The sequence below is a fragment of the Tupaia chinensis genome, unplaced genomic scaffold (assembly GCF_000334495.1).
Source record: "Tupaia chinensis unplaced genomic scaffold, TupChi_1.0 Scaffold000528_1, whole genome shotgun sequence".
Lineage (NCBI taxonomy): Eukaryota > Metazoa > Chordata > Mammalia > Scandentia > Tupaiidae > Tupaia > Tupaia belangeri.
This window is the reverse complement of record NW_006160041.1, coordinates 6,398,534-6,410,887: the sequence shown is the minus strand read 5'-3', so window position 1 is coordinate 6,410,887 and position 12,354 is coordinate 6,398,534.

Genomic DNA, 12,354 nt, shown 5'->3' with positions numbered 1-12,354 from the left:
CCACGAGATTCTAATTTCTGGACAAGTTTGACATACTAAAATAATAAGCCTTCATATGTACTTATATAACAACATGGAAAAGATATCCAAGATAGTGTTTAGGGATAATATTCCATGGTGTACTTTAATTTATAAAGCGAAGGAGTACATGTGTATTTGTGTGCTGAAATATGCATTATTTCAACAGAGAAAAGATTGGGAAAGATCTGAGGCCAGCTGTTATGGGCGGTTGCCTCTGGGAAGTACAAGGGAATGAAGGGAGGTTCTACTCATTTTTGTTTGTGCACATCAATGTTTGTTTGTTTATACATCATTTTAAAAGAGAGGGAGGAGAACCCCCTTGTGATTTCATCAGTCTGCAAGTGTCTGGGGAGGGTGAGGGAGGGAGGAAGCCAGGGGTGAGGCTGTCAGCCTTGCTCACAGCTATGGCCACGTCGTCCAAGGGTGGCCCATGCTGGGGTCCCACCCAGGGAGGGCAGAGGTCCTTTTCTGAATGCCCCTCCCCCACGCCCTGTAATTCCTCTTGTGGGGCTCTTCTCTGACCACCTCCTGATGCTGACAACGCCGGGGAGCCTGGACTTGGGAAGAAGGCTTTCCACGTCACAACTTGGCTCCCAGCAGAACCAGTGCGGTGAGGTCACCCAGCACAGCTGCGAACTATTTCAAGGAAACAGGTGGCAGCTCTGGCTTCTTCTTAGGCTTGGGGTTTGCTGGGAGAGGCCTCTTCAAGGGCACCCTGTAAGCCTGGCCGTAGCCACCTCTGCAGTTGGAAAAGGCGAGCACGGGGCGAGGGGAGTCCTTGGGAACCGGCAGATAATGTCTCCCTTAGGAATAGTAGCCTCCGCCTTGCCAGCCCCTCAGGCACTGGGAAAGCTTTTGAAATTGGGCACTGGGGCTGAGCCCCAGACCAACAAGATCAGATCCTTTAGGATAGGGCTCAGGCATCAGCATCTTGAAAGCTTTCTCAGGTGATTCCAATGTGCAGTTTTAACATTGCAACCAAAATCTCCGGCCCAGCAGCGTTGCCAAGACGCTCGTCAGAAATGCAGACTCTCAGGCCCCATCCCAGACCTAGTGAAGGAGACTCTGCATTTCAACAAGATCCCCAGAAAACTGTGCACCCGAGATTCAAAGCACTACCACCGTAGGCAGGGGCGAGGGGTGCACACAGGCTCTGGGGGCTTGTGCAAGCCGTGGAATGCTAGTGAGGCCCCTGACTTCCCTAAGGCGCACTCTCCTCATGGAGGTAACGAGAATAATAAGCCTTCACCTTGGGCTGTCGCCACGATTAAACTTGACAACGTCTGTAAAGCACCTAGTACATAGCACTCAGTAAACATGAGTTCCTATTTTGCTAGGATCGTTACTGTTTTTCATCCTGAAATGCAACCTGCTCGGTTGGCCAGCCCGGTGTGAGCATGTGCTGGCTGTGTTTCTTGTCCAGCTCAGCCTTCTTCCTGCCAGCATCGAATGTCTTTTCTCTCCAGGGGCTCAGATGCGGGGACCAGAAAGTCCGTGGCACAATCCAGACGGTCTCTGATTCCAGAGTTGTTTTTCCTGTGAAAATCATGTGATTGCTCCATCGTTAGGAAAAGAAAAACAATAAAAGGGTGTAGGTTCTCGGAACGGCTGGGGAAGCCACAAATGTGGAGTGTGTCTGTGCCAGCTGGAGAGGAGAAGGGTTTGGGGAAGGGGTTTGCCAAATCCCTGCCTCCCAAGCTTCTTTGTTGCAGCTGAGCTCTGGAGCCTGAGAAGCTGCGTGGAGGGGGCCCCGGGACAGACTGGGAGAGGACACCCTGACAAGAACTGTAGTGGACAGCATTGCAGGAGGTGCTTTCAAAGGTCACAGAGTCTCCTCCTACAACAGCACTTTTTTAAAAAGCCCTCTTTGTGCCTTGCACCAACATTAATTAAGCATTTTCTAAGCGCCAAGCATTGCACACGGGATCATTTCATCATCAGAACTACTCTTGTATCATTTCATCATCAGAACTATTACCTTCATCTTTGAGATGAAAAAACAGGCGCACGGGTGTTTGGTTCTGGGGTTTAAAAGTCACCAAAAGACAGAACCGAGATGGTACTAGGTGGCCCTGGGCTCTCAGCTCTTTGTTACTCTCTCCTACTGCCTCTGCCCAAGCCAGGAGGACGTGGCACTGGGGGCCCTTGCTGATGACACAGCGAATTGTTTGTTATTCTTTGTGGGTTTTTTTTTTTTTTTTTCTCCTGGTGTTGAAAGAGGCACCATCTCCCTAAATTGCCCTGCCAATCCCTTCATCTTCTGCGAGGGTGGACATCAGTCCACTACGAGGTACGGTTTTGCAAACGACAAGACTTTAACACCATCTCCCTTAGTCTCTCTCATGCCTCCGTTCAGGAAACGTTTAGCAAGGACACCAGGGACTACACAGAGGAATGCAAAGGAGAGAGACAGATCTTGTTTGAGAAATAGAAATGTCACAGAATGTGTCCTGGCCACTGGGGGAATAGAGAGCACATGGTGGTTTTATGGGTTAAAGATGAAGGATTTTAGGGGCCAGCAGATGGCATAGTGGTTAAGGCACTGGACTGCCACATGGTTGATTGGTTTGAATCCCAGTTCTGGCACCTTGAAAAATCCCACATGTCATGTGTCTCCATGCCCAAAATCCTGAGAGGAGAGTAGAGAAGGGATTGTGGCGTGGTCATCCCCTTAGGGGATGATTTCTCACTTTCCCTTTCACTGGTGAACAACACATGAACCTTGTGGCAAAACAAAACAAAAAAACTAACAACAACAACTAAAACAAAAAGAGAGAGAGAGAGATTTCAGGCAAAGAATAATGCCAACAAAGGTACAAAAACACGGGGTATCTCTCTGTGCTTTTTTAAGACCCTTTGAAATTAACGCTGATTGAGATTTTTTAATGAGATATTTTTGCTATAGGGCATGTACACTCACTGGAGAGACAGAGAGACAGTGAGACAGAAAGCAAGAAATCACACCCCTGGATGATGGTCATGCTGCAATCCCTTCTCCTCCACTCTCCTCTCAGGATTTTAGACACACATGCACACACACCTGGAGTGAGTTTTAAGCTGTCAGATCCAGAACTCGAACCGAGGTTGATTATGTGGGAGTCCAGCGACATAACCATTAAACTATCTGCTGGTCCCCTGATCAGAAATTTTAAGAACTAACTTGATTTTGATTTTTTTTAAATAGATTTTTGCTATAGGGCACATGCACTCACCAGAGTGACAGAGAGAGACAGAAAGTAAGAAATCACCCTCCAGGGGTATGATCATGCCATGATCCCTTCTCCTCCTCCATTCTCCTCTCCAGATTTTGGGCATGCATGCACATGTACCTGACGTGATTTCCAAATTGCTGGGTCCAGGATTCGAACTGAAGTCGCCTACATGGGAGTCCAGTGACATAGCCATTATGCTAACTGCTGGTCCTATAATTATAATACTCTTTAAAATTACTTCGCCTCTCGATGATTCAGTTTCTTCATCTCTAAAATGAGAATATTAGCCCCTACTTTATAGATTCTTATAAAGATTGAGTGAGTTAATATACATCAAGTGTTTAGGACATAATGCCTGGTGCATGGTAACAGGAATTATTAATACTATTAATATTAGTATTTTGAATTTATTTAAAAGTCAAGAGGTTTTGAATTTATTTAAAAGTCAAAAGACTTGATTTTAAAAATCAAGAGCAGTTAGTGTAATGGCTATGTTGTTGGACTCCCACGTTGTCGACCGCGGTTTGCGTCCTAGACCTGGTGGCTTAAACTCACGCCGGGTTTGTGTGTGTGTGCATGCCCAAAATCCCTAGAGGAGAATGGAGGAGAAGGGATTGTGGCGTGGTCATCCCCCCTGGGGGGTGATTTCTCACTTTCTGTCTCTCTGTCTCTCTCTGTCTGTCTGGCGAGCGCATGCGCCCTATAGCAAAAACTTCTCAAAAAAAAAAAAAAAGAAGCTTTCAGTCTAGAAATGAGAAATATCTTCAGACAGATATGATTTCTGTGTAATGCCTAGTAACTCCTGAAGGAGTATGTAGGTTCAATAATTTTTCCTAAAAGAATTCAACATTGTTTAGATAAGTATGATTACAGATGAATGTTAATGCATGGAAGAAAATATTGCTTTTTTGTGGAGTTGCCTTTTTTATCCCCTTGATTTTTACCCTAGGCTATATGCACTTTCTGGAGAGAAGCAGAGAAAGATTGGGAGAGGGAAAGTGAGAAATTGCCACTGGGGAGGGGGGCATTGACCACTACAGTTCCTTCTCCTCCTGGGATTTTGGGCATGCACACACACGTACCCTACATGATTTTTAGGCCTCTGGGTTTAGGGTGTGGAAGTCCAGCAACCTTAACCACCTTGTCACTTGCTGGCTCCCATGGAGTTGCCTTTTAATTCACAGTCTCAGTGACAGATAGAGCTCCAAGAGTCTCTCAGCCCTCCTTTTTTCTTACTCTTCCCTGCAGGTGCTCCTTTGTGGGCTGTTTGTGAGGTCATGGCCATAAACCTTCCCATTTTTAATTCCATTCTGGAAGGGCAGCAGAAGAGAGATCCTTGCAGGTGGTAAGTTCTTAGCATTAAGTTTAGTTTTTAAAACAATCCTTCACAGTGGAGCAGCTAATATTTAAGCAAAACTGTTTATTGCTAAATATCAGCTATTCTTAGACTATACTATTAACAGGTTATTGTGTTCAAAGTTTCTTTTCCCATCAGGGATGATAAATAAAATAATCAAAATGGGTGAAAGCGACAGAACACATTATTCTCCACACAGACAAAAAGTTGTCAAGATCACTAAGATAGTTACTAAAAGGGGTCTAGTGTTACAGAATGCAGGGATCATAAGAGAGGGGTACTTCTGTTGGTGGGGGGAGCCAGAGAAGACTTCCCTAAGGAATAGCATTTGGCATATGAAATGAGAGGAATATTCCTTCTTCAGTTCTCTTTCTGTCTAATTCAGCCATGAAAAAAATGATCCGTTTGGTGTTAGTACATCTTTAATAACTCTCAAATCAGAACCTTCCACTACTCATAATATCCTGCTAAGATTAAATACTGTAGTTTTCTTTTCACTGTTTTACTTTTCTGGTTAATGCTCTGTTTATGACAAGAGGTATTGGTTTTCCATTGATAATAATATATAAAAATCCTTTCAAAAACAGTGCAGCAAGGAACCAGCAGATGGCATGCATAATGGTTACACCGCTGGTCGACCACTGTTCGAGTCCCGAACCTGGAGGCCTGAAATTCTTACCGGGTGCGTGTGCGTGTGTGCTTAAGACCCCTAAAGGAGAATGAAGGAGAAGGGACTGCGGCATAGCCATCCCTCCGGGGGGTGATTTCTTACTTTTCTGTCTCTCTGGTGAGCACATGTGCCCTATAGCAAAAATCTCTCAAAAAATAAAGGAAAAAGTTCAGCAAAATTAGAGCCAATTTTAGGAAGCCATGAAGTATGTAAAGCTGCAGATGATACATGGATATGGCAATAGTGACAGTGGAAAATAAATGACTGAAATTTGGGATATATTGGATCAGAAGGAAATAAAATTAAATACAAGTGACTGATAAGGGTATTGCAGGGCCAGCTGGTGGGGTGGTGGTTAAGGCAGCTGGATCCTATGTGGCTGACTGTGCTGTTAGAGTCTAAGACCTGATAGCTTGAAAAACATGCTGGTCATGTGTGTGTGTGTGTGTGTGTACCTGCTCAAAATTCCAACAGGAGAGGTGAAAGAGAAGGGATTGCGGCATGGCCATCCCCCCAGGGGTGATTTCTCTCTCTCTCTCTGGTGAGTGCATGCACCCTATATAAAAACTATAATTAATTAATTAATTAAGAAAAAGAAGCTGCAACAGCACAGGTGAAAAATTTTAAACTTGAGATCGGATGGATTTACATTGTTTTCTGTTCAGGAATAAGCCTTGAGGGCAGCAAGAGTATCTAGTTAGGGCCCTCTTCAGCAATCCAAAACATTGGCACACAGGCTGGGCTAGAGCTTGGAGATAGCGCATTCTTTCCAACGTGAGGTACCCAAACTTCTCCTGATAAGCTTCCTCAAATCCAACTTTAGAATTTTAAATTTTAAATGAATTAAATATCTAATTAAGTTTTCAAAACCCTCACTCATCCGTTTGAATTTCTCAACTCAAACATCACCTCCTCTGAGAAGCCATTCCTGATTATTCTGTATACACTCGGCTGCTCCTTGTTGTGCTTCAGTCAGCCAGGCAAGGCTGTTTGTTATACAGTAGAATGGTTCTTCTGTTGTAGAGAGATTTCTCACCAGGCTTTCAGTTGCCCAGTTACTCTTTTATTCTTTTTATCTGCAGCACCTATGACTATTCTGGTACAAAATAAGCAGTGCCCAATAAATATTTGTACAACTAAATTGTGTTGTGGGGACACCACATTATAGAAGAACAGAAAGTCATTGTTACATTATTATTGTTTTTAAGTTTAGTGAAAATTCAAAAAAGGAAAAGATCAATGTGTTGTTTTTTTTAAAAAAATTTTATTTTTAGTTTGCTCTAGAGCATGGACCCTTGCTAAAGAGAAACAGAGAGAGAGAGAAAGTGAAAAATCACACCCCTCCCTGGGGGGCTCGCCATGCCTCAATCCCTTCTCTTCTATTTTCCATCTTGGGATTCTGGGCACACATGCACATGTGCATGGCATGTTTTATCAATCTGCTGATTGGGAACTCAAACCATGCTTTTGGGCATGTGAGATTCAGCCACTTTAACCACCAGCTGGCCCCCTGAACTAGAAGTTTTTCGAAGGGGTTAAGGACATTAGAAGGCTTGAGTTGGAAACAGGAAATCTAAATAAAGATTTTTCAAAGCTATTTCAGCATTGAAAGATTTCCCACTTGGGAGAGAGATAGAGTGAGAGAGGGCGAGAGAAAGAGAAGGAAGGGTGTGTTGGGAGAAAAAAGAGAAGTCAGGTTTTTGTAAGGAATTTCTTTTATCCCTTCTCACCCTTCTCAAGACCAATCCTTGGGAATTTGACTGACATTGTCCACAATCCTTCACATCCCTAGTATGACCCAAGCACCTGGCTCACAAATATTTGTGGAATGGAAGTAACTTGTCATTAAGAGAAAACGAAATCCTAAAGTTCATTAGGAGTTTGTAGAAAGAAGTGTGGGGCAATGAGACTCAGTGAAGGATTTCTGGTGGGGACAGGGTTGAGCAGGGCTGTGGAACATAAAAATGTAGACCCTCCCACTCTCGTGTCCCAGGATTTTTTTTTCACACTGGCAGTTGAAATGGCTCTAGTTCTCTAAACCAGCCAGAGTTGCACTGCCACATTGGTGGCTAGTAGACACACATGGCTATTTAAAGTGTGATATATTTACATTCAGTTCTTCAGGTTCTATGAGCCATATTTATTATTATTATTTTTTAATTTGCTAGAAGGCATAGGTTCTCATCAGAGACAGACAGAAAAACAGAGAGAGAGGAAGAAGAAGAAAGCATTTCCCCAGCGGGTCATGGTCACAATGCAATCCCTTCTCCTCTATTTCTCCCTTCTTTGGGGATATACCTGCCATGTTTTACAAGCCTCTGGGTCTGAGAATTCAACTTTTCAGTCAATCATATGGGATCCAGGTCCCTTAACCACTAGCTCACTGGGCTGGCCCAACACTAACTGTATTTTCAGTGTCAATAGTCACATATATCTAGTGGTCTCTATGTTGAGTAAGTAGCTCAGATAAAAAACACCCCCATCATCACAGAATGTTGAGTTGGACAATGTAGATCTAAACTAAATCCCCTCTGGGATGCTGAAGGGGGAAGTTAGACAGGAGAGAGACTGGATGTAACTGCTTTTCATACACTTTTCTGTTCCTTCACATTTTAGCTGCTACAGTTTAAGATTGCACTAACATTTCCTTCAGTTTTCACACTCTCAGACTACATGCTGAATACATTTTCTAAGAACAATCCAGCGGTTCTTAGTATATTCCCGAAGTTGTCAACTAAAACCACCGTCTAACTAGGGAACATTTTCATCACCCAGAAGGAAACCTCGTATCCATTAAGCACTCACTATTATTTTACCTTCCCTTTATCCATTGGCAACAGCTAGTCTGCTCTCTGTCTCAATGGATTTGCCTCTTCTGGATACTCTACATAAATATAACCATATGACATGCCGACCTTTGTGTTTGGCTTCTTTCTTTCTTTATTTTTTTTAAAAAAATTTTTAGAGTTTTTTTTTTGCTATAGGGCACATGCGCTCGCCAGAGAGACAGAGAGAAAGTGAAAAATCACCCCCTGGGGTGATGGCCATGCCACAATCCCTTCTTCTCCATTCTCCTCTCGGGATCTTGGGCATGCATGCACACGCACCCGGCATGAGTTTAAACCATTGGATCTGGGACTTGAATCACACAGTCGACTACATGGGAGTCCAGCGACACAGCCATTATGCCAACTGCTGGTCGCTTGTGTTTGGCTTCTTTCACCTAACATAAAGTTTTCAACATTCAGCCATACTGTAGCTTGGATTGGTACTTCCTTCTTCTTTATGGCTGAATAATATTCCATCGTATGAGTAAATCACATTTTGTTTATCAATTCATCATCTGATGAGCATTTGAGTTTTTCTATTTTCTAGTGATTGTGAATAATGATGTTATAAATACATTGTGTACAAGTCTCTGTGTGGGCATGTGTTTTCAGCTCCTGATTATAACCTAAGAATACAATCACTGGGTCATATGGTAATTCCATGTTGAACTCTTTGGGGAACTGTTTTCTAAATCAACTTTACCATTTCATCGTGTGTATGTGTAAGAAAGAGCTCATTCTTCTCTTTACCTGATAGTGCCTGACATACATGAACTATTTATTTACTGTTGGATTAGATGAATAATCACTTTAATCGACACAAATATTTATCCAGGCCCAGCCTGGTGGTGCAGTTTGTAGCATCCTGGACTGCAGAGCTAGAAGCCACATGGCTAACCATGGGTTCAGATTCCTGACCCAGTTGGCCTGAAATACACGGGGTGAATATGCACGTCCTGACAAGCTAGAGGTCTGGGGAAAGGAGTTCATGGCAAGATGAGACCCCATAGAAGGTCCCTCTTTCTCTCTCTCATGTGTGGGTTCTCTCTGTACATACTGTCATAAATAAATAAACTTAAAAAAAAGTCCATCCAGTCAGGATCTGAAGGATGCTTGTTGAAGACCAGGATAGGGGTGTGATTCTAGCCTCCTAATGCCACTCTGTTAGCCTGTGGGAGTTTAGAGAGTCAATTCCTGTTTATTACATACCTATTACAGTCCATTTACTGGGCCAGGCATTAGGGACACATTACATATATGTTTTCCTAGTTGGAGTAACAGCCATATAAACAGCTCACTAGAATTCAGTTGCTTACTACCACAAAGGGGATATACATGGCAAGGTGTCCACTACCTTTGCCTGGGAGAGTTAGTGAAGGCCTCAGAGGAAAGGATCTTTTAATTGAGTCTTGAATTCTAAGTAGGAGTTGTCAGAGAAGACATGCCTGGAGTAGTCAGAACTAAGTAAAACATTTTTATTTAATTAACTTTAATTTTTTGTGTATTTATTTAGAAATATTTTTGCTATAGTTTGTGTGTGTGCTTGCTGGAGAGACAGAGAAGTAGGAAGTGAGAAATCATCCCCCAAGAGGGATGACCACATGCAATCCCTTCTCCTCCAGTATCCTCTCAGGATTTGGGGCATGCACACACATGCACCTGGCGTGAGTTTCAAGCTTCCGGGTCCTAGACTAGGAAGTACCACAGTCAACCATGTAGGAGTCCAGCTCTTTAACCACTATGCCATCTATTGTTCCCTATTTGTTTTTTATATGGTAGAGAGTATGTACACTCACTGAAGAAAGAGAGAGAGAAAGCAAGAAAGTCCGCCCTGCCCCTGGCAGGGGGGCTGGTCATGCCCCAATCCCTTCTCCTCCATTCTCATTTTGGAATTTTGAGTATGCTCATGTACTCAGAATGTTTTTCAAGCCGCTGGGTCCAAGACTCAACCCAGCCATACAGTGGGCCAGATGGGATTCGTTGATCTAACTACCACACCACTGGCTGGCTGAAAGAAAGCATTTTGTAGATGAGACAAAGGACAGACTGATATATAAGAAGACCCTCTCCAGGCCACCAGGTGGCGTAGTGGTGAAGGCGTTGGACTTCCACATGGTCAACTGTAGTTAAGAGTTCTGGACCCAGTGGCTTGAAACTCATACCAGGCATATGTGTGTGCATGCTCAAGATCTGAAAATGGAGGAGAAAGAATTATGATGTGACCGTCTTCGGGGGGGGGGGGGGATCTCTTGTTTTCTATTTCTTTGTCTCTCTCTGGCAATCTCTCTATTAAAAAAAGTGATTCCCTCCCACAGAGATTCTAGGGTGGTTGTGCTGGGATCCAGATTATTCTTTCACTTGTCATCCTTAGGCTGAGTTCAGTACAATGTAACAGGTTTGAACAGTTCGACAAACTGTCCAGGGTCAGCATAATTCTCTGGTTGAAACAGCCCTTCTTTGGAATGACAGTATGAAAAATTCAAATGCAGCTTCTGCTTTGGCAGAAACTGCAGCTATGGAAAATGTGCAACTAGAACTTCAGGCTGTCAGAAAAGACATGCAATGATGCTTAGACAGGGATACCAGTGAACGAATTGTCCTGACACATCTACACCCTGTTGTGCTCGATGTTGCTACCAGGTGAGGCACAACCTGTGCCCAATCCACCTTTTCAATATAAAGCAAATCAATTGCCCATCCATTGATATGAACTGGAGAAAACAGAACCAATTTCCTTGGGTCTCAGGCTTCTCAAAGTTAATGACTTCAACTCACCTGAGAGTCAAGTCTGTTCACAGTGAATTGAGCTGATTTTCACTTGGGCCTATAACCATTTTTCTTTAAAGCCTAACTTCTCACTCAAGGGTTCTTTCAACACAGAAGAAAAGAACTAGGGAAAAATACCTGCAGGAAAATGGTTACTTATTTGCTTTCCAGGTGGCAGTTCAAGGAAGTCAAAGGTCCAAGTCAAAGGTCAGAATGTGTTTAGAGGGATGCTTTTTCTTTTTAACAGAGAGGTAATTTTGTTGTAGGGCACATGCGCTTGCTCACGGAGAAAAAGAGAGAGAGTGAGAGAGAGAGAGAAATCACCCTCTAGGGCTGGATGGCCAGGCTGCAATCCCTTCTCCTCCACTCTTCTCTCCGAATCTTGGGCACAGACGTACATGTACCCAGCTCAAGTTTTAAGCTGCTGGGTCCGACCATTGAACCATCTGTCGATTACATAGGAGTCCAGTGACAAAACCATTACATCATCTCTGGTCCCTAGAGGGGTGTTTTTATGAGTGGCAGAACAAAGGTCTGGTGACATGTTTCTCAGTGGTTTTATTCTTTCAAAAGATTCAGCAGAGGTGGTATGAGAAAGGACTAAGGGAAAAGTGGTAGATGGGAACAATGAAAATCCCCCATACTACCCTCCCGTTCTAACTTGTGCCTCTCTGCCAGTGTGGAGTGATTGGGGGTGTGTCTTTCCCATGAAGGTATCTTCCTTCTTAGAACTGTCACTTGTCCACACGTTTTACTGGTTGTGATGGACGACCTGTTGACAGTCTTTTTCGTATTTTTGAATTAAACTGTGTAAACACTTGGAAAAGTGTCTAGCAACTAATGTGCATCATGAAAACGATGGGGCCATTATTATTATTTCAGCCTCATCTCCCAAGCCAGACATTACGGTCCCTGTAAATGGAAAACCAATCCCCCTCAAGCAACAAACAACCAAAAAGAACCCAACTCATCATTTTGTCTACCCACGACACCTAGCACTGTGTTCTTAACGTGTCGCATGATTAGGACCTTGGACCAGGCGCCTCCCCTTTGCGAGCTAGGGTAGAACCACATGGAGATTAGTAGAGTCTAAACCGAGTCCACAAACACTACCTGATGCCCACTGGTTACAAGGTACCCTCTTGAGCCCTCCTAAACCCTTTGTGCAGGTACGAAGCATAAAAATGAGCAGGAAGTCAAAGCCTCCAGTAGGAATGAGGCCCGGTGAAAGTAATTCCAGCATCTCGGAGGTCGCTATCGACTAGCCCACGACGGGTGTGGGTAGGACTCCAAGACGATCCCCATTCCCCGCCGGTCCCATTTTTCTCTCCTCTTTGCCTCGTGCCTGGACTGCGGCTCTATTCGGAACAGAAGGGACAAGTTCCCAGTTTGACGTCCGGGATCCCGGCCGGGGTGCAGCGAGGACTGGCAGCCTCAGTGCGCGAGGCTCCGGGAGCAGATCCCAGAGGCGCCGGGCCCAGCCCACCGCCTCCACCCCCG